This window comes from Choloepus didactylus, chromosome 2 (assembly GCF_015220235.1).
Source record: "Choloepus didactylus isolate mChoDid1 chromosome 2, mChoDid1.pri, whole genome shotgun sequence".
Classification (NCBI taxonomy): Eukaryota; Metazoa; Chordata; class Mammalia; order Pilosa; family Megalonychidae; genus Choloepus; species Choloepus didactylus.
Window position 1 is genome coordinate 234,608,201 of NC_051308.1, and position 22,254 is coordinate 234,630,454.

The window sequence follows — 22,254 nt, forward strand, 5'->3', positions numbered from 1 at the left end:
TGGCTACAATTCTTGTCAAACTGCCTTGGGTTCCGTGAACTGGGCCACGTCCCATGCAGGACTTATTAGGACTCAAGTGGGCTAAAGCTTCTGCTGACCCCAAGCACCAGTGGAATTTTCAGATGCTCTGGGGTGGGACCAGACACCAGGCACTGTGCTTCCAACCCAAGGGGATCCAGTGTCTGGGAACCACAGTTACTCCACGGGGCTCCCGGCCACCTGCCTGGTCACTGCTGTGCCTCTCCTTCACCTGGAGGAGCTGCTCTCCAGCCCTGCTCCCTCTGCCCAACCCTGGGAGGCCCCTTGGGATGGAGGCCAGGAGGGAGCTGGGCAAAGGAGCTTTGGAAGCTGAGGCCTCCCTTTCTTTACAGGGGCACACTCACTGGCCTGAGTGCCCCACCGCTTGCTCCCTGCCCTCCACCGGACCTTTCCCTGTGTCCTAGCAATCTGGGATCCCCTCTCATTTGAACCCATTCCTCTCTCCAGCTCTTTCCCTTTCTCTTCCTTTTAGAACAAAATGTTCAAAGGCTAGTCCACACTCACCTTCTCTTCTTCTTCCCTCCCATTTATTCTGGAACCTGCTCTTTCTTCTCTACCTCCTCTTCTCAAGGTCAGTGATAACCTCCATATGTGACCCCCTGGTCCTAAGCTGACCTGCTCCATCAGTGGCAGGTGAGACCTCTCTTGGCCTCCAAGACGCCCATCTCTCCTGGTTTCTTCTCATCTCTCCTTCTGGCTTCCCTGCTGGCCTTTCCTTACCTCCTGACCCCTAGGGATTGGGGTCAATGCTTGGGTTGCTTCTTTTTCCCATTGATCAACAGTCATTCTTTGACGGGACCACCCAGTCTCATGGCTTTAAATCCAGCCATATGCTGATGCCTCACTGGCCCTCGGCCCCAGACCCCTAGACTCTAGAGCCAACAGCCTCCTCCACGCCTGAGCTTGGGTGTCTAACATCTCCACCTTAACATGCCCAAGAGTGAGTCCCCGATCAGCCCCCACCTCCAGTTCAATTATCAGTGACCTCGGCCTTCCATTAGCTCTGGCCCCAAACCCAGAGTCATCCTTGACTCAACTTCTCTCATGCCCCATATCCAGCTCATCAGCAAGCCACACTTGCTCTACTTTCCACATATGACCAGAATCTGCCACTTGTCACCAACCTGGATAATGAGCCCTGGTCCATGCCACCACCATTCTGTGTCTGGGCCCTGCAGGAGCTCCTAACTGGTCTCCCTGTTCCCATCGTTGCCACCCTTTAGTCCACTGTCAACCCAGCAGTGAGTGGTTCCATTAACATGTAAGTCACAACATGTCACCCATCTGCTCTTCTCCAATGGCACCTGTCTCATTCAAGAGTAAGCAAAGTCCTTGCAAAGGTCCACAAGGGTCCCCATGGTCTGTAATTCCACCCCCCGCCCCGACCTCATCTCCAACCACCATCCACCCCCAATTCACTCGCTGCAGCCACCCTGGCGTCCTTGCAGCTCCTGGTTCCCGCAGGCACTCCCACCTCAGGACCGTTGCACTGACTGTTCCCTCTGTGGGAAACTCTCCTCCTCGTCTACTCTGGCACCCCCCACCCCCCACTGGCCCTGTCGGCCCTCACCCACATGGCCACTCCTTTCCTCCTCTAAGTCTTTACTCAACTGTCACTTCCTCAGTGAAGCCTTCCCTGGACACCCTCCCCAGGTCTCTTCCTTGTTTTCTATTTTCTCCTTTGAACTTACCTCCATCTAACGTGCTATTCATTTTGTGTTTATTGTGGGGAATGACCCTTTAAGCACCTCTTCCCCTCCTCTGATGACCCATTTCCTGTCTTTACCCCCCATGAGAATTAAATGAGGTTTCTTTCTGGGTTTCCATGCCACTGCTTGCTGCATGGGAGCACACTGCCTGCCCCTCCGTGCCCAGGGCCCCGGGAATCTGCACGAGCAGCCTGGAAATCCAACGTCTGCACAGAACCTGTCTAACTCCCAGATGGGCCTGGAAGCCCCTGGAAGGCAGGGCCTGGGCTTCACCCATCGCTATTTCCAGAAGCCAGTACTAAGCATGGCCCACGGCAGGCGACAGAGGTGGGGAAAAATGACTTGGGGGCTTCAGTAGGGTGGGGCTGTGCTCACTCTTTCCAAATACCTCAAGCTGCCTTCCACCAACCCTCCTGTTGAGGGGCTCGCCCATCCCAGGGTGGAAGATGCAGCTGCCCACAGGGTCCCGCCAGGTAAGTGATGGGCGGGTGGGGACCCAGAACGCACGCCCCAACTAGAGGGGGCCGTTGTTCCACGAGCGAGTGGGGGCCTTATGTTGCCACACCTTCCAGCTTTTCAAACAATTCTGAACTCCAGTTGGTGGTTATTTTTTTTACGTCTCTTGAGTTTTCAATGCGGGTGATTAATCGTAAAACCCAATCACATCCGTGGGCCTCATGTGGACATTGGACAGCTGATCTTGGCAGGAGACTTGGGCAGAGACCTGGGTTCAAACCCCAGCTCCACCATTTAGCAAGATTCTTAACCTCTCTGTGCCCAGCACCTCCTTTGTAAAATGGGGTTAACAATTTCTGCCTCATCCTCTGGTTGTGAGATACTAAATGAGAACAAAAGCTCTTTAGCTGCGTCCAGCATGCGGAGATCACCCAGGACATGGAAGCTCTCACTATCTTGCTGTGGTTTACATTCCAAGCGAGGAAGCACTATCTGACAGTCAGAGGCATCTCGGAGTGAACCGGGCAGAGTCTGGAGAAGGAGTGAGCAGTGTGCCGTGGCTGCAAGACCCCCTGATGGAATGCGGTCTTGGAACTGGACGCCAGGAGAGTCCCTGACACCAGGAGAGTCCCTGCCTCCAGGCATACATGCCCAGGGCTCCCAGTGGGAAAAGACTTTGGCCGCGAAGGTGAGGCACAGATCCCAGGAGAGGGTCAGAAACCTGCAGACAGGGTCCCATAAAGGTAGCTGTTCGCGGTCCTAATTGGGGATGGGGTGCATTGCTGTAGCCACCCACCCCTCAGCACCCCTGCCTTGGCCCAGGGCTCTGGGAGGTGGGAGGGTGGTGGGCCTCAAGAGCCAGGCCCCCACTTCCTGCTCCTGCCTGCAGGGGGTAGAGGCGCGCGGAGGGTGCACAGCAGGCGGGAAACGGGAGGTGGGGGTGGCGTTTGTTTTCCTGCCTCTGAAGGGGAGTCCGGGAAAAGTCCTCCTTCCTCCAGTCACCACCCCCGCCGCAGACTATAAACACTGGCAGGAGGTGGGCCCGGAACACCACATTCCTTCGACTCAGGAACTCCTGGGGGAGGGATTTCTGGAAGCAGCAGCGGCCCCAGGCCGCATACAATGAGGACTATTTTTAGAAGTGCCTGTTGGTGTCTGAGGTCATTCTCAGGCAAAGGGATGGCTCTGGCTCAGCCCGAGAGGACAGGGAGGCAGGAGGCCTGGATCGGCCCCCGGTGTGCTGTGTGGCCCTGGAGATGCACGCACCCTCTCTAGGCTTTGACATCATAGTCTCAGAACGGTCCATCAGGCCCTCTGGAACCTTCAGGAAGCTGCCCTGGATGCCCCTAGATTTAGGGGCTTGTCTTGCTACCCCCTCACCCCAACAGAGACCCAGCAGGATGATTCAAGGTTAGCTGCAGGTGGCAGACTGGCAGCTCCCATCAGCCTCTTGGCAGTGTGGTCAAGTACAAAAGAGGGGAGAGAGGCTGTCGGCAGCAGTGAGAACGAGGGCAGACCCTAGAGCCAGGCTGGCTGCGTTCAAATCCCAGAGGTGAGGACCTGGAGCTGGGTCCATAGTCCCGATTTCTCACATTTGTAAAAGAAGAATGAAAATAGTTTGTCCCCATGATGGCTAAGCATGCGTCTGTGTGTCCACCAAAAGACCTGCCCTAAGAAGTTCACCGCGGAGCTGTCTGTAATCCTCCAAACCAGAGACGGCCCAAATGCTCCCATCGCGGTCCCTGCACAGGGCAGACGGATGTGTCGGTCCAAGGATAATGAGCCTATCACAACCACATGCCACCTGGGTGAGCCACACAGACACAATGCTGAGCTACGAGGCCAGAGACCAAAGCGTGTGTACTGTATGACCCCATTTATAACACATGAGAGAGGTACAAGTCACGTAAGCAGATGGAAGTCAGCAGGAGGTTGGTCTTGGAGGGGGGCGGGGACAGAAAGGGGCCAAAAGTGGGGATGCTGCAAGGCTAACGATGTCCTACATGTTGATCTGGTTGCACAGGAGTGTTCAGTTTGTGAAAATTCACCAAGTGATACACTTGACAGCTGCACACTTTTCTGTTTGCATGTTATATTTTAACAAAAAGTTCTTAAAACTGGCTTTAAATGTGCAATACACTCAGAACAGTGCCTGGTGTGAGAAGTGTTCAGGAAATATCAGCTCTTATCATTTGGGGGATTGGAGGACTCCACGACGTTAGAGTTCCTGAGACCTGGGGCACCCCCGTGAGATGGCAGTGAGCAAGGTGAGAGGCTCCCCTTGTGGTAAATCCCGCAGGGCTCCTAGGGATGGGGAAGGAACATGAACTCTGGGGTCAGTCCTAGTTGGTTAGAAATCCAGCTTGGTCCAGTATGGCTATTGAGCATGGATCACGGCACTTCCCGTGTGCAACTGTGGTGGGAGCTCAAGGGGCAAGTTTCCATGGAGCACCCAGATACTCGGCCTGTCAGAGAGTCTGCGACACTGGTGATGATGATGATGATGTTGCTTGGAGCTCTGCTCTTTACCACCTCTAGGTGAGAAGCACCCAGCACTGTGTAGTTGGGATGGAAACTGACTTTAGGAGCGGAAGGGGGCCACAGCGGGGAGGAACGGAGCTTGGCGGTCAACCCATGAGGCTGCTGGGAAAACACCCATCATGGTCCAGTAGGGGCTCACAGTGGAACATTGACGATTTGTTCCTGCTCTCCACTTGCTGGGCCTGTGCCTTTGGAAAGCCACGTAGCCTCTCAGGGCCTCAGTGTTCTCCTCTGTGGCATGGGTACAGCCAACCTCAGGCTGGGATGAGACTGAAGATGGGCTTTTCAATGCATGGAGGGCTTCCAAGGCAGGAAGGCAGCTGTTATCATCAGGAGGCAGCACAGGTGCCTGCGTCTGTCTCCTTCTGGCATCAGATGCGGAGTGGCCGCTGGGCGCCAGATCTGAGCCATACTCCCTGGATCCACTTATTATTATTTTTTTTAAATTAAATTCAGTTTTATTGAAATATATTCACATACCATATAGTCATCCACGGTGTACAATCAACTGTTCACAGTACCATCATATAGTTATGCATTCATCACCACAATCTATTTCTGAACATTTTCCTTACATCAGAAAAAATCAGAATAAGAATAAAAAATAAAAGTAAAAAAGAACACCCAAATCATCCTCCCATCCCACCCTATTTTTCATTTAGTTTTTGTCCCCATTTTTCTACTCATCCATCCATTCACTAGATAAAGGGAGTGCAATCCACAAGGCTTTCACAATCACACAGTCACCCCTTGTAAGCTACATTGTTATACAATTGTCTTCGTGAGTCTAGACTACTGGGTTGGAGTTTGAAAGTTTCAGGTAATCCTGGTAATCCATGCAGAAATGGCTCCCAAGAAGAAGCTCATCACTCAAGGCAAACTTGGGACGATTAATTCTAGCTCCCAGAGGAAAGCCTGCAGGCTTGGCCCCCCATGAGGTGGGGCCCTTGTGAGATGGAGGTGAAAACCCTGAGACTCCAGTGGCTACCCTAAAACAACACCCAGCAGCAGCGGCCACCTGCCTCCAGTACCAGAATCAGGAGGTCAGGCATGAGGGGAAATTGTCTGGCACAGGACAAAGAAAACCAGATTTGGAGTCAAATGACTGAATTTGAGTTGGCTCAACTGCTTGCACCTGTTTGAATGTGTGCATCTAACGGGAGTCTAAAAATTGCAAACAGTGGGAAGATGGCAGAGTAGGAAGCTCCAGGAATCAGTCTCTCCACCAAAACAACCATCGAACAGGCATGAACTGTCTGAATCAACTCTTCTGGAGTCTACTGAGACAATGTGCGGTACACAGGGAAGAGCTAGAGGAAAAATCTGGTAAACTGCAGTAAATATTGGTGAATTTCACCCTCCACAAAGCAGCTACCATCCCCTATCCCCCAATCCCACGGGAGGCAGCAGTGGGGACTGCAGCCCGGGCCCCGGTTATGCTTTCTGATGCCAGGGTGGGCTATAAGGACCCAGTTCTCCAAAAGTTGGGATGTGTGGTCTGATCATTGATCACTGCTTTTTTTTTTTATTAAATTCAGTTTTATTGAAATACATTCACACACATACAATCATCCATGATATACAATCCACTGTCCACAGTATAACATAGTTATGCGTTCATCACCACAATCTATCTCTGAACATTTTCCTTACATCAGAAAGAACCAGAACAAGAATAAAAAATAAAAGTGAAAAAAGAACACCCAAATCATCCCCCCATCCTACCCCATTAGTCCTTTAGTTTTTATCCCCATTCCTCCACTCATCCATACACTAGATAAAGGGGGTGTGACCCACAAGGTCTTCACAATCACACTGTCACCCCTTGTAATCCACATTATTATATAATTGTCTTCAGGAGTCCAGACTGCTGGGTTGGAGTTTGGTAGTTTCAGGTATTTACTTCTAGCTATTCCAATATATAGATAATCTAAGAGGTGTTATCTATATAGTGCATAAGAAGGTCCACCAGAGTGACCTCTCGACTCCATTTGAAATCTCTCAGCCACTGAAACTATTTCGTTTCATTTTGCATCCCCCTTTTGGTCAAGATGTTCTCAATCCCACGATGCCGGGCCCAGATTCATCCCCGGGAGTCATATCCTGCATAGCCAGGGAGATTTACACCCCTGGGAGTTCCCTGGATCTACTTTTGCAGCCATAAAACTCATATTCTGATCTTAGTCGGCTGAGTCCTGCGAGACCCTCTTGCAAGTACTTCCTAATTTGGCAGAGGAAGAAAGGGGGTGTTTTCTATTGACTCCCTGAAGTCTCAGCCACAATAATATTTAAAAAATTTTTTTGTTATGTGTCTTTGATTTCTTCTGATCCTAGGGGGACGGTGACTGTAGGCGACAGAGCCGTGGCAGGGAGAAATCACAGGGACGGAGTTCCTCGTCTCAAATTGTTGGCCGCAGCTTCTGGGGCACTGCCAGACCCTCGAGACCCTGGCCACCACCATCTCCTGCACTGCAGGGGCTCTCACTGCCACCCCGGCCAGGGCCCCAAGCTACCTGAGGCTGCCCCTTTAATTGTTGGGCACAATGGTTTTATGGCAAGATTTGATGTCTACTGTAATTAAGACCTCTATAAAATATTTAGACCGCCATGCCCACATATATTAATGATTATATATTTAAATGTTAATGAGTGTAATTAGATGAAAGATTAGTCAAGCCTGTCACTAAATATACATTCAGGACTGATAAACTCTCATGCTGTAAAATTACATGTGTGAGTAGACATATACACTGCGATTTCTCAGTTGGACATTGATTTGTCTTACTGAAAAAAAGCACAAAGGGGGGCAACAGCAACCTGGGATGTGGTCCAGAAAAAGGAAGGCGAAAAGAGGTTAAGAGAAGAGGGAAAAGGCAGGAACAGGGGAGGACCCTAAGGGCCCCAGGGGGTCCCCAGAAATTGTGAAAAGCGAACAGTGGTATTTGAAAATTTGCATACTTCCATGGATAGAGAACTCACTACTTCTATCGGCAGCCAGCTTAAGCTCTCATTATCACATCGTCAAGGTAGACGATGGTTTATAGGGGTGACACTGAGGCTTCCCCAGACGCTAAGACTTTAATTCAATCATACAAAATGAATGAGATGATGGTATTTGCAAAAGTTGTTTTAAAACAACAAAGCATCCATCCCCTAGGTCAAGAATAAGATGAGCAGGACTTAGCTATGGTCTTATTAATTGAAAGCCTTAAATTAACTGATTCAACAAAAATCTACTGTGGGCCAACTATGTGCTAGGCACTGAGCTAGCTGCTGGGTATCTTGAGTCAACAAGACAGATAAGGTCTTAGCCTGATGGAGGTTATGTTTGAGTGATGGAGACAGACAAATGCACAGATAAATAAATAAGTTAAATATACTCCGAGGTCAGTGCTGTGAAGGAAATAAACAAGGAATCACTGAGGAGCTGGGGTCTGGGTAGCATGGTCTGGGAAGGCCTCTGTAAGGCCTGAAGGATGCGAAAGAAGCCAGACATGCCGAGAGCAGGGAAGAATATTCCGGAAAGGGGCACAGCAAATGCAATGGCTCTGAGGCAGCAAGGAGCCCGGCCCTGTTTGGGAGTGAAGGCCAGCGTGGCGAGTGCTGGGAGATGAAGCCAGGGAGGGGCCGGGCAGGTCGTGCAGGCCTCACGGAGAGGAGCCCGGCTTTCCTGTGAGGGCAGTTGGCAGCTGCTTGCACTGGTTTCCCACGGCTGCCTTAACAAATCCCCACAAATCTGGTGGCATCAAGCAACGGAAGTCCGAAACCCTTGGAAGGCTCTAGGGGAGGGTTCCTCCTGACCTCTTCCGGCTGCTGGAGGGTCCGACTTCCTTGGTGTCCTTGATTTGCAGATTCCCCACCCCGGTCTCTGCCTCTGTCTTCAGGGGGCCTTTTCCTCCCTCTGTTCTTCCCCTCTCTTCTGCTCTCATTGAGGGCCTGAACTCAGTGACATCTGCAAAGACCCCTTTTCCACATAAGGTCACATCCACAGGCTCCAGGTGGATGCATCTTTGGGGTCCAATGCTCAATGTCACTGAGAAGGTTTAAGCAGGGGCGACCTGCTTTAGGGGGACTCTAGCTGCCTTGCGGAGGACAGACTGGGGGCAGAGTGGACACAGGGAGACCTGTCAGGGTCCTGCAGCTGCCCCAGCAGCAGGGGACAGTGACCTGAAGTAGGGTGGCAGCAGCGGAGATGAAGAGTCGCTGGAGCTGAGATATACTGAGAGTGGGGCTGTGCCCACCAGAAGGGAAGTGGCCACCAGGAACCCCCTAAAGACTAGAGAAACCAGAGAGGCAGACCTAGCAGGGCATGCCCAGCCCAGCCTAGGGCCCAGGCCTGCCCAGATGGCTTGTCCAATTAGCTGGTGCCCCATGAGAACAGAGGTGGAAGCCCCACGTCATCGCAGCTCAGTAGTGCTAACAGAGTGGCCCACCTGAGGCTCCTCACTCCAAGTGAGAGCTCTACATGCATGAAGCATCTGACAGCTATACTGTTCCTTGAGAAACAATGAACCGGTGTTGTTATACATCAGTCTCTTGTGAGTCTAACTGTCATGAGTTTGTGGGATAACACACTGAGAAATGTGACTTCTGGGGGCTGAAGAGCAGAAGGTGGGATTTTAGCAAGGAAATGCTGCTCTGTTATTCTCATCACAACCCGTCAGGCTGGGCTGAAGGCACGGCCCACCCAGTTCATACAAAGTTACCCCCTAAAAGGTAAAATTTAGTTACTATTTACTATGGGTTGGCAGATCCTATGTACTTTATATTTCATTAATCCTTAAAATAACCCTTTGAAGAGGGCTCTATTATTATTTCCATTTTAAAGATGGGAGATGAGAAAACTGAGGCACAGAGAGGTTAGTAATGCAGTCAAGTTTCACTGTAAAAAGCACCAGCTTATTTCATGACCCAAGAAAACAATTTAGCCAGAGTCAGGCAGGGTAAGGGCAGGAATCAGGCAAGAAAGGGGGCTGGTCTTGGCCCCACAAACCGACCGCCCAGCAGTCCCATTAGAATCGCCATCAGCTTTCAGACGACCGGCCTTCACTTCCCTCTAAGCAAGGGGCCTGTGCCAAGGTTTTTCCTGGGTGGCCCCTGAAGGTGACAATGACAGATGCCCCAGATCCTGTGGGAGCAGACAGATGACCTCCACAGAAAAAGCTTGGAGCTGAATTTCTAGAACTCTCTCCCAGCGGGCTAGAAATGCCACGCGAAGTTAAACCAGTAGTGCTTGGCTGGGTAGTCTGGGGACTTGGCTTGAAGAAGACTTGACATTTAAGAAAGTGACAGTAACAAACATGATTGCAGCAGCAACAACAAACACGTGGAGTGCTGCGTGTAACAAAACCTTCCCCCAGCCTTTCCTGGAAGCACTGGTGAGGTGGGCAGGGGGAGCGCATTTGCAATCCCACTTCACAGATGCAGAAAGTGAGGCTCGGGAAGTTCAAGTCACCTGCTCACTGAGGAAGCAGATTCTCTCTCCTGCGACCCGCCGGGTGTGGCTGACCCCGGGGACACCGAGTACAGGAAGCTGGAAGGATTCAGGACTCTGCCAGAGGATCCAAGGGTGGGATTTCTGCCCTACTCCTGGACCCGACAGTGAATCAATTCTTAGTTCCTGCTCAGCCTGTGAGTCAGGGCCAGCGGTTTCCCCCAACAGAAACTTCCTCCCCAGGAACAAGCTCCTGTCCCTCAGGGTCTTAGCCATTTGGTCACTTGACCATCCCTCCCGAGATCCCCCAAGCGTGGGCTGCTGTGTTGAAACACAAAAGTGGAGGAAACAGACAGACAGACAAAGAATTTAAAAACAGTCAAGACAATGCGCTCCAGGGCCTCCGTGCTTACCAGTCACACCACGTGGAATGTGCCCCCTGACTCTGCCCCCATCTCCTTCAGGTCTTGATTCATCGACGCCTTTTCTGGAAAGGCCTTTACTGTCTCCCCATCTCTAAAGCTGCCATGTGGCACACTTCCCCACATTGTCTATTTTCTTCCCATGCTTTGTTTTTCCCCAAAGCTCCTTCCCCATGTGACATCGTATATGTTTTGCATTTATTGGTCTATTATCCACTCCCCCCACTGGCATGTGGCATGCCACAAAGGCAGGGATCTTGCCTGTTTTATTTCCTGCTGCACCCACACACCAAGACCAGGGGCTGGCACATAGAAGATGCTCAATAAATATTGTGGGAGGGATTTAAAATGGCCACGGGGAGGCGTGTGCAGGGTGCTGAAGGGACAGGAAGTGAGGTGAGGTCTCCAAGAGCTGCCAGGCCCGGTGGATGGGGGCTGGGGTCACACCAGGAAGAGAAGGTGGTGTCTACAAAGCCACGGATGCATGTGGAATCCCGGTGTGCTTGGGGATCCGTGCTCACTCACCACTGCTTGAGCCTCGCTAAGCTGGAGGTTGGGAAGAAGAGTCTGGTGGCTGGTACAATCTGAAAGCCCCAGGCACAGCACACTCGGAGAATGAGGCCTGGTGTCTTGGGCTGGGACAGAACAAACTGGCCTCTTCCCTCTTTTTGTTCAGGAGGAGCCTCCATAGGGAGGCCCCATGGTGTTTAAAAAGGATCTACATTCTGTGTGTCATATTTTCTAGATTCCTTGCTGTGCCCTGCACTGGGGGCCTGGAAGCAACTGGAGTTGTTTAGTAGTAGCGCAAACAGCTGGAGGTGACGATTTCTGTCTCCCAGCGTGGAGGTTTCGGCCAACCCAGGGCGAGGCCCTAACCCATCCCCGCAAGGGAAGAGCCTGGTTCAAATTGGGTGGATTTAGGACATGTTTTCTAACACAGGTCCCTGGGGGATTTCCTTCTGTGGAGGCCCCTTTGAACAGGACCCTCTTTCTCTAGCAGCTGGTGCTGGAGCAGTTGTTAGGGCCGGGCTCTGCCCTAATCCCCAACTTCAGATCTTAGCTGCTCTACTTATTGGGGAGCGACTCCGGGGGATATCCTTGATTTCTATCTGCCTCTGTTTCTACCTGTAAATTGGGGATGGGGACAGTTCCTACCTCCCAGGGCTCCTTTGGGAACTGAAGGAGGTTTGCACCCCTAACAGTGGCTAGGACTTGGCAATGCTCAAGGCCTTGGAACCACGGTCATTAGTGATGGATGAAGACAGATCCAATCTGAGGCAGAGGGCTGGACAGAAAGGGTCACCAAAGTTCTCGGCAGCCCTGAGATTGCACTAGGTTGGGGGGAGCCAGACTCGTTTGCCCAGAGGAAAGGAGCTGCAGGCTCTAGATGGACTCTGCCTGCCACCCCTGTTCCCACTGCCCCCTTTATGGACCTAAGGATGCTAAGTGACATCCCTTTCCCCCCACCTGAATTCTCATCCACCGTGTGCCCAGTGTGGGGCATGCAGAGGACAGAAGCCCTGCTCTCGAAGAATTTATGGTTAAGTCAAAAAGAAAGGTCTAAATACACGTGCAGGTGAGTCACCTCTGTTTATCTAATCAGTCATCCATTTATTTATTTGTTCGTTCTTTCAGGTAAACTTTATCACCTACTTTGAGCCTGGTGCCATGCTAGCAGATAACTGAATTCTTCAACAGCAATCCGAGGCAGTTGGTAATTAATATAAACTACAGGCATATGAGTACTGGGGAGGAAGGGGGGTGAGAGAGAGCTTGAGCTGGACAGAGCCTTGGAAAGGCCTCGTGAAAGAGGCAGGACAGGGGCATCTCCCAGATTTCATAGTCGGTGGTATAAAGCCCCCCCACCTCCCGCCCCCCAGAAAGGCTGCCTGTCCAGGTGGCTGGCACTTTGTGCCACCAGCAGTGGGCTTTCTTGAACCTCAGGCCATTCTGTAAGTCTGGGGAGAGAGCTGGTCAACCCCAGCCAAGAGCCTTGGAGTCCAGATGTAACACAGGAGTGTGACATTCTTAACTCTGCACATGCTTTTGTGTGTCAGGCTGTTACAGATAAACAGACACACATGGCAGAGCTCCGGGCTCAGCGTTCTTATGAGCAAAGTGGGAATAAACCCCCCATCTGTCCCCAGAGACTGAGGGTGTGCTCTGTTGGTGAACATTTGCACAAAACCTCCTAGATCACCTGAGTTTTCTAAACCACTGAACCCTTTAAGCACCCAACTCTTAACAAAAGTATTGCTTGGATTGTTTCCTGATGATTGATTGATCGATTGAAGGTTTTAAAACACATGATAAAAGTTAAGGAACAAACGTATTCTAGAAGGGTGGTAAATAAAGGGAAAAGAAGTCAGGCTTTTTATCTGTCTTTCCTATGTGAATGGTCCCAATGGGCGACCAGATAGGAGATGGTGAGACATCCCGTCAAGGAAGAAGTCCTGGGACTGCAGGAAGGAGGAGAACATTGCCATTCCACCACGTCTGCTGAGTGTCTGGATCAGGCCTCACCAGCTCAGGCTTGCCACCATCACAGGCAGGATGTGCTTCCTGAGGGAAAGGCCCGACATCTCCTTTGAAGGGAGCCTTGCAAAAAAATAATTTGAGCTCGAATCTGCTCAAGCCTTTAGATCCAACTCCCAATTTACAGGAAATTCAAAGGACAGAGGAGCATGTTAGATGACACCACAGGGATGCAATTTGCAAAAATCCAGACCCTGGGAAACCCATGGGACCAACAGCATGGTTCCTTCAACAAATAATTAGCAAAGGAGGAAAAAAAAATGAAGAAAAACCTCTAGATTAAAAGGGACTTAAAAGACATTTCAATCCATCGCACTTGAGGATCTTATTTGAATCGTGAGTCCAACAAAGGAAATATAAAACACATGAATTTATGAGGCTAATTGGGAACCTGAACAAAGACTGGATACCTCATCTTTTTTTTAAGAGTGATAATAGTTTGGTGGTTTTCATTTTTAAAACGTCCTTCTTTTTTTATGGATACATACTAAAGGATTTACAAACACATGATTATGTCTGGGGTTTGCTTCAAAATAATATGGGGAGGTGGAGGAGGATGGGGGGCAGGATGGCCATGGGGAGATGATTTTAGGGCTGGGTGATGGGTACACAGGACCCGTTACACTATTCTATTGCATTCTGCATATGACTGGAATTGTCTTTAGTAATAATTAAAGACAGAATTAAAAGGTGCCGCCGAAGCTGGCTGGTTCAGGATCTGGTGCTTTATAAAGTTGGCTGGTTTTGAGGTCCTTTTTTTTGTCTTCCTTTGTGATGGAGCTGACAAGCTCTCACATCCGCATGTGTGCTCGCTGTAGGATTTCCTCTAAACTGCCCTGGGCCTAGTGATGTGACTCAGTTTACCGGCATTGTGTGGAGAGCAGATGCAATCTTGGCCTGAGCGAGGGGTGCTCTGGGCTCGGAAGTGCAGGGGGCTGTGGCTTTGGCTCTGCAGACTCCTGGGCAGGCTTCTTTTCCTTACTGGTGCTCAGTGAGCTCCCAGGGCTGTAGTGGCTCCTCTTACACAACTGGAAGCAACTGGTGCTAAGGTAAATAGACGCGGCCTCTTCCATACAGCAGCTCAGGAACTGCCTGGGTCTGGTTTTAAAATCTTCCCCAGACAACGCCCAGGACACCACCAGGGTGGACACCGGATGGGTGGCCCTGTTTCCCGGTGCCCTCCTGGGAGGGGCTGGCTGAGGCTGGAGGGAAGGGGCTGCTGGCTTCCTTCAGGGGGTCTGTGGGCGTCCCTGAAAAACTGCCAAGTCAGCACGCGGAATTTATTTAGTCCCGCCAGAGAGAAAAGCATTTGGCCTCTCAAGGAAACAAGAGTGAAGAATTTCCTGCCTGATTATCTGGGGGGGAATAACAGGAACTGAGCTAGTAGCAGCCCAAACAAACAGCACCAAGTGTGATGGGGCCGGAGGGGCCTGTGGGACCGCAGCACTGCCTCCGGGTGTTTCCGAAGCCGCCATCGGGTCTCGGCGGTACCTCCCAGGGCCCCTCGATAATAGCAGGGCCTTAAACAGAACTTGAACTTGGAAACCAGCTGGGGCATGCTCCCAAGGGCCTTCGACCTGTGCTGGAGGCCCTTTGATCCTGCCCACTGCACATGATCATCTTAAGGCTCACGTGAAGTGCTCTGCAAACAACTAAGAGCTCTGCAAACACGGTGGGGCACCAGTACGCCCCATCATAGGGCTCCCACTCCTCTGCACACAACAAAGTGGGACCAATGATCTGATGGATGGGCAAAGTGAGGCTCAGAAGTTAAAAGACTTGCCGTTGCTCACAGCTGCAAGCCCCAAGGCTCCTGACCCTCAGTCTCGCCTGGGGCTGGCACAGCCATCAGTGTGGGCAAGGCCCTGCCTCTGAGGCGCTGCCGGCCGTGGTGGTGAAGCCGGGCTGGCTGAGGTCTGGCCGAAGGGCCCGCTTACGGTAATGAGCTTAGAAGATAAGCCTCTGGGGACAGCGGTTATCCGCTTCCACAGGCCACACGCTTAAGACAAACAAAGCTTCCAGAATCCTCATTAAGCCTCCTGGGCAAAACAGTTATTTTATTAAAAAAGGAAAGAAGGGAGGCGGAGACTTATGTGCTCCAGAACTCGGCAGGAGGGACTCCGGGCCAGCCAGCCCTGCTCTCAGGGGCCACCTCCACACCAAAGTGGGGTGACAGCTCCCTACCCGAGCTGCCGACGAAGCCTTCTGCACCCGGGAGACACTGTGCTAGGAACGGATGCATCTATCAGGGGAAATCCTTCGTATGCAAATCGAAGCCAAGGTGGCAATCAGATTTGTTAGCAAGCAGGACTGTGTGGGAAATGAGGAGCGAGCTCTGTCCCCAAGCCATCTCCTCTCCTCTGCTTTGGAATTACCCACTTTGCAGGGCTGGTTAAACATCTGCTGGGGAGGCAGGCAGGTGAGGTACCTGTCAGTCAGAGAAGAAGCTGGGAGAGGAGGGAAGGGCACCCCCACCACCCAGCCAGCAGGCCGGCTACACCCACCCGTCATCCAAGACCCCCTCCCTCTCCCCAGGGCCAGGCACAGGCAGTGTGGGCAGCAGTGACGCCGGAGAGAGCCCACGGCTCACAGCACACCGTCCTCACTTCCTGCCACGTGAGCTTGGGGAGAAAACTTTGTGCCTCGGTTTTCTCCTCTGCAAACTGGGGACCCTCGGGCCTTAAGGCTGTTGGGAACATTAAAGTCCTAGCTCATTAAAAACACCCCCGTGGGGGTGACAGTGTGATTGTGAAGACCTTGTGGATCACACCCCCTTTATCTAGTGTATGGATGAGTGGAGGAATGGGGATAAAAACTAAAGGACAAATGGGGTGGGATGGGGGGATGATTTGGGTGTTCTTTTTTCCCTTTTATTTTTTATTCTTGTTCTGGTTCTTTCTGATGTAAGGAAAATGTTCAGAGATAGATTGTGGTGATGAACGCATAACTATGTTATCATACTGTGGACACTGGATTGTATATCATGGATGACTTTATGGTGTATGAATGTATTTCAATAAAACTGAATTTAATAAAAAACAAACAAACAAACAAAAAAACACCCCCGTGGGATTCGGGGTGCCAGCTCTGGGTTCAAATCCTGACTCTGCAGTTCACTGGCGAACGTTTCTCTCAAAAGTACAAGGGGATCATTATGGTAATAAAAGTGGTTACCGTGTATGGGCGTGTGCTACCTGCCAGGCACAGCTGCCAGCACTGACAGGTAACAACTCACTGAATCCTCCCAGCAACCTTGGAGCTGGGCGTTTTTGTCCTTCCCATTTACAGTCAAGGAAATGGAGGCACAGGACACGGAGTAACATGTCCAAGGCAAAGCTAGAGAGGTGATGGAGCCCGACTCCAACCCTGGCGGCCTGGTTTGGTCTGGTTTGGTCTGGTTCCCAGGCCTGTGAAGGCTCCCAGCTGAGCTCTCAGGGTTTCCTGGGTGTCTGTCAAGTTCCTAGCAGGGGCCTGGCATCTAGAAGATACTAATAAGTATAACTATTAGCTTATTATTAGTGAACTCATCCCTTCCCTGGAAGTTTCTAAATTATAATCCTTGGTTCTTCCTACCCTTCCTTCCATGCCTGCTTTTTCTCCTTAGCACTCAGCACCAACCACGGGACCATATATTCTACTTAATCTTGTTTACTGTCTAACCCCATGCCAAGCACACTGTCGGCTACACGAGAGCAGGCAGTTTCGTCTGTTTTGCTCTCTGCTGTATCCCCAGTGCCTAGATGGTACCCAGAACACAGTAAGTGCTTAATAAATATCTATGGAGTGAATGTGAGGATGAATAAATGAAGTGAATCATCACCCTAACCTCTCTTTGGCCAACCCGCCTGATTCCACTCTGCCACCCCGGGTTGTCAGCCCCGTGGACAGGATGAAATGCTGTGGGGAAGGAAAAGGGAGACAACCCTGCCTTTGCAGGGGCCCTCAGGGCACTTCACCTGGCCCCCTGCTGTCAGGGCCCGCCCAGCACAGGTCTTGGTTGCTCCCATTCAGTCCCCTCAATTTAGCACCAAGCAAGCAGCTACCATCCGCAAGGAACCTGCTAGGTTGCCAGTAAAGCTCGACAGGCTCCTGCCCTCGGCCTGGCAGAGACCCCGCTCACGCCTCCCATGGCCTGAAAAGCCTGGGCCGACCATCTCCGGGTCATTCCCAGCCACAGGAACCCTCCTTTGCTCAACAAGGCCCAGGTGCAGAAGTGTTTTGTGAACTCTAAGGTGTTTGGCTTTCCTGTTTTATCCATAAAGGGTTTACTGGGGTCCCTGGCTGGCCAGTGGGTGGGTTTGGCAGAGCACCCCCAGCACCCCAAGTCTCACGAGGCGGCCCTGTCTCTGACCACAGCCCACAGACCCCAGGGCTCGAGGCTCAGCCCTCCTCTGAGTTCCGACCTTTGATCTCAACTGGAGAGCTGCTGGAGGTCAGCCACGTGTAAAGCATGTAGAAAATGAAAAGCCGAAGTGCCACGGGGGCCCACGGAGATGTCACCCGGGGCTGCCCCGCTCGGAGGGGACAGGACAGCGGGGTGTCAGTTTCCTTGCTGCTTTCCCTGCCAGTCCCCTTTAGGTTAAAATGCAAACTCGGAAGGAAACAAGAAGGTGTGGACAAAACTGGCTAATCCACAGCACAGAGAAAGCAGGACAGCGGTCAGGGCAGAAGTGGGGGGTACTCAACAACATCATGCAGGGTGCCAGCACACAGCCCCTGCCTCCAAGTGTAAAACACATGGTGAGTCTCTGTGCCCAAGAACTTCAGGTGATTGGGGATGAGGGTCAGCCATGATGTTTCACATTGCCTTATGAGGCTGAGGGGTCTCAAGGGAGTGACGCAGATGTGCATATCTCCAGATCCCCAGCTCAGAAGAACAATCACCATTATCAGCAGCAACACTGAAAACTGGAGTCCTATGCACCTAGCCTGTACCCAGCAGTGCAGTGTGTTTCAAGAACCAGGCACTCTGTGTGATTTCAAAGGACCCTCACAACGATCCTGTGCAGTGGGTACATATTTATGCCCATTTTACAGATGAGGAAACTGAGGTGCCAGATCTAAGGTCACACGGCCAATGAGTGTTGGAGGCAGGATTTAAACCCCCGACCTCTAAACCCAGGGGTGGAGCATGAGGTCAGCAAGGACAATGCCAGAAGCATCCATGACCCCACACTTAGTTTCCCCAGAGCCTGATTTTGAAAAGATGCCCCTCTCATCAACTTGAATATGATGCACACAATTACCGAATGCTCCCTGCCCTGTGCAATGGGGTTTCCATGCATTATGTTATTTAATTCTCCAAACAAGTCGAAGTAAGTGTCATTGCCCCATTTTACAGTGGAGGAAACTGAAGTTCTGAGAGGTGGGAAGTTCGGAGTCACAATCCAAGATCATAATGGCTGGAGGCAGTAGAGCTGGACAGCCACATCTGTCGACCCTGGAGTTTGTATTCTTTCCACTAAACATTGATAGTTTGCACAAGTCCAGGCCCTTCTACACAGTATATTATTCAAATCTAGGAAGCTGAAGAGTATAAGATGCACCATATTCTACAAACCATCAAGGAAGGAAAAACACTGCTGATTAAATGGTGAGACGCTCCCTGATTTCAGACCTGTTACACTGTGAAAAGTGTCCATTTTAGAATCAAATACAGAACATTCTCATCTGGCCTTCACAAAACCCTTGTGAGGTCAGTAGTTTCCACATAAACATCACCCCAACTGCGCAGACGTGGAAACTGAGGCTCAGTGAGGCTCAGGGATTAGCTCAAGATCACACAGCCCCTCCGAGGTCACATCCAGGCAGGGACCCAGGGATGGGAGGCCCAGCTCCAGGTTCTGTCCACCTCGCCAAGCTGAGTCTGTGATCTAGGTTTGTCTGGCACCTTCCACAGGGCCCTGAACACAAGACACTGAGGCAATGTCCCTCAAAGGAGGAGAAGGAAGGGAATTAGCAGTCGTGCTCCACTCTTCCCCCAGCAGGGTTGGGGCCTGTGCTCGTCACTGTGAGGTCAGTGAAACTGAGCTGGTGCCACTGGCCACGGTCAGAGCCAGGTCACAGATGCAGCTCCTTGAGCAGACAGATTGTGGGGGAGTGGGGAGACGGGGAGGACACTGTAAGCGGCACCTGGGGGCAGGTACCACGAGCTTCAACTAAATTACAACATAGACACAGACTCGTGAAACTATCACCACAATCGAGATAATCAATATATTCCTGGCCTCAAAAAGTTAGCATGGATTTTGATCTACATCCCAAACACAAGTTACCAAGCACTTCTGCTCATTTTAATAACAGAAATGAAAACAGCTACCAGCTTACTGTATGCAGGCACGACGCTTTGCATTTTACACACATTATCCCGTTGCAGAGAGGCTCTGTGAGGTGAGAATTCACATCACCCGCGTGGAGGTCTAACCCATGGGGACTCAGGAGTCCGAGTCCAAATCCCAGATCCACCACCTCCCAGAGGTGTGGGCTTGGGTGCCCCCTTACCCCTCTGTGCCCCTCTCTCACCCGAGCATAAGAGCATCCACCTCGCAGGTTTTTGGGGGAGGATGTGTTAGGTGAAGATGACGATGATAATGTTGGTGAAGGTGAAGATGATGATGATGAAGATGACAATGATGATGATGTTGGTGAAGATGACGAAGGTAATGACAATGATGGTACAGATGTTGATGATGAGTTTTTGGGGCCACAGACCTGCCTGTTCCTGGCCGAAATCAACTTCCAGTCAATGACATCAGCGGGTCATCCACACACACACATTTCTTTCTGAAAACTCAACCGGATGCTCCATCCTGACTCCCCCTTGACATTCTGTGCCCTCCACAAATATGACAAGCGAGTCTCAGCCGAGTCAGAGAACCTCTGAACCTCATTTCTGGGCCTCTCTCCCTCTGCACCACAGTGGAGAAGCTGCACCCAGATGTGTTAACTCCTGCAAACTCCGCCGCAAACTGTGGTGGGCAGTGAGTAAGTGACCCAGGGTGGCCTCACCCAGAAGGAGAGGCCCGTGGCAGGGGATCAGGATTTCAGCTTTATAGGGCCAAGTGGTCTACCACTGGAAGAAACTACTTCCCATCCTAAGTCTCCTGCCAGTGAATCAGCGAGAGCTCCTCAGAGTCCTCCGGAAGGACGATGAGCATCGTGGGAACACGCTGCCTGTCCAACAGAGGTTGGCTCTGGGGCTGGGAGCCCTCCAGCTGCTGAAGAAGGCACACGTCCCAGCTCAGTGCGGAGATAGCGTATTAGTGGTTCCACTAATGGAGCCATGCTGTGTGCCAGATTCTGTGCTAAGAGCTCTGTGGGTGCTCACTCGCAGTCCTGGGGGTACAGCCATGGCTCCCCCTTTCACAGAAGAGAAAACTGAGGCCCAGAGGCACAGCAACCTCACCCAAGGCCACTGGGTTGGGTGAAGCTGGGATCGAAAGCCAGGTCTCCCCAACACTGACTCCACTGTCTACACAACTTAGTAGTATTTTTTGTGCTTACCTCGTGCCAGGGGCTGGGCTAGGTGCTTTACGTGTTCAAAAGTTCTTTCCAACGATTCCAGGAGGGAGAGATGAGTTAACAAAGGCTCTGAGGCATAAAGGGGTGAAGTAGGATTCGACCAGGTGGGACCAGCTGCCTCACGACCCCCTGCCCACTGCAGAGCCACCGGCAGCCTGACCCTAAAGTGCGGGGCCTGGAGAGGGAGGTGGGCACTGGGCTGTGAGTGAGTAAACTCATTATCTCACAGTCCTGAAGGTCAGAGGTCCACAATGGGCCTTATTAGGCTGAAATCCAGGAGTCGGCAGGGCCCTCCTCCCTCAGGAGGCTCTAGGGGAGAATCCGTTTCCCGGTCTCTTCCAGCTTCTGCCACATTCCTTGGCTCGTGGCCCCTTCCTCCACCCTGAACGCCTTCAGGGAAGCATCCTGGAATCTGACTCTGGCCCTCTGCTTCCGTCGTCACGTCTCCTCTAACTCCAGCTCATATGGGCCCTGTGATAACACTGGGCTGACCTGGATCATCCAGGACCATCTCCCCATCTCAAGGTCCCTAACGGATTCACACGTGCTGGTCCTTATTGCCATATTCATAGGTCTCAGGTACCAGGATGGGGACATCCTTGGGGGGCTGTTATTCAGACTACTGCAGGCTGGGATAGCTGTGCCCTCCCCGCCAGCCCCCCAGGGCCAAGACCAGCAGGGAGGAGGTGGTCAGGCTGGATGGGGCAGAGGGAGGGCGTCCCTCATCCAAAAGGAGCAGGAGCGGCAGCCTCTGAAAGGCCCAGAGGGGCCCAACTGGTGTGGGGGCAGGCGGGGCAGGGGTGGGGTGGGGAAGCCCGGGCGCCCCACACATCCCTTGAGGCCAGGCTCCAGCCATGGACGCATCCACCGGCGTGTTCCTCGAAGAAGAGAATTCCTTTTAAGTTCTAAAAATACCAACCCATGGCTAAACAAACACCGGGGCTCTTGTGAAATAAAGCAACAAACATGAAAGGCCTGGCAAGGGGCACCGGGAGATTCTGATCTGCAAGCGGATCAGGGCAGCTCCCTCTGCCAGGGCAGCCAAAGCCATTTCCGAAGTCCTCGCGGAACTCAAGGCCAAGGCCAGCCTCTGGATGAGGGCCAGCGCCTTGGGGCTGCAGGCACTGGGTAGGAGGAAAAGCAGAGAAAGGGAGTCAAACACCTTTGGGGCACCTTGGGGGAGGGTCCTTCACGTGTTACCCTAGTTTTATCCTCACGGCGATCAAGTGAGGCAGGCATTCTTATTCCCACTGTCTTGGCAGTAAAACAGAGGCTCAGAGTGGTGAGTTAACTTGTCTGAGGTCACACAGCAGTAAGAACTGGGATTATAACCAGATCCACCTGAATCCAAGACCAGTGTCCTTTCTACTTTACCACCCCAACTATCACCAAGTTCGTTGCATGAACTTGACATATATTTGCTGATTGTGGTTCCCGGCAGTTAACAAGGTGGTTTGGGGTGCAAGTCCCGGGCCCAACAGCCTGGGCTCCACCAAGCTGGGTGACCTTGGACAAGCGACTTCACGTTTCTGTGCCTCAGTTTCTCCATCTGTAAAGTGGAACCGATCGTAACACCCCCCTCATGGGGCTGCTGTGG

The 22,254-nt window shown here is 51.8% G+C and overlaps 1 protein-coding gene across 7 annotated transcripts in view; it reads right to left on the reverse strand.

Moving 5' to 3' along the window:
- The window catches only part of KAZN (kazrin, periplakin interacting protein), an 857,604-nt gene that overhangs the window by 84,343 nt on the left and 751,007 nt on the right, over window positions 1-22,254 (reverse strand). The window lies entirely within an intron of this gene.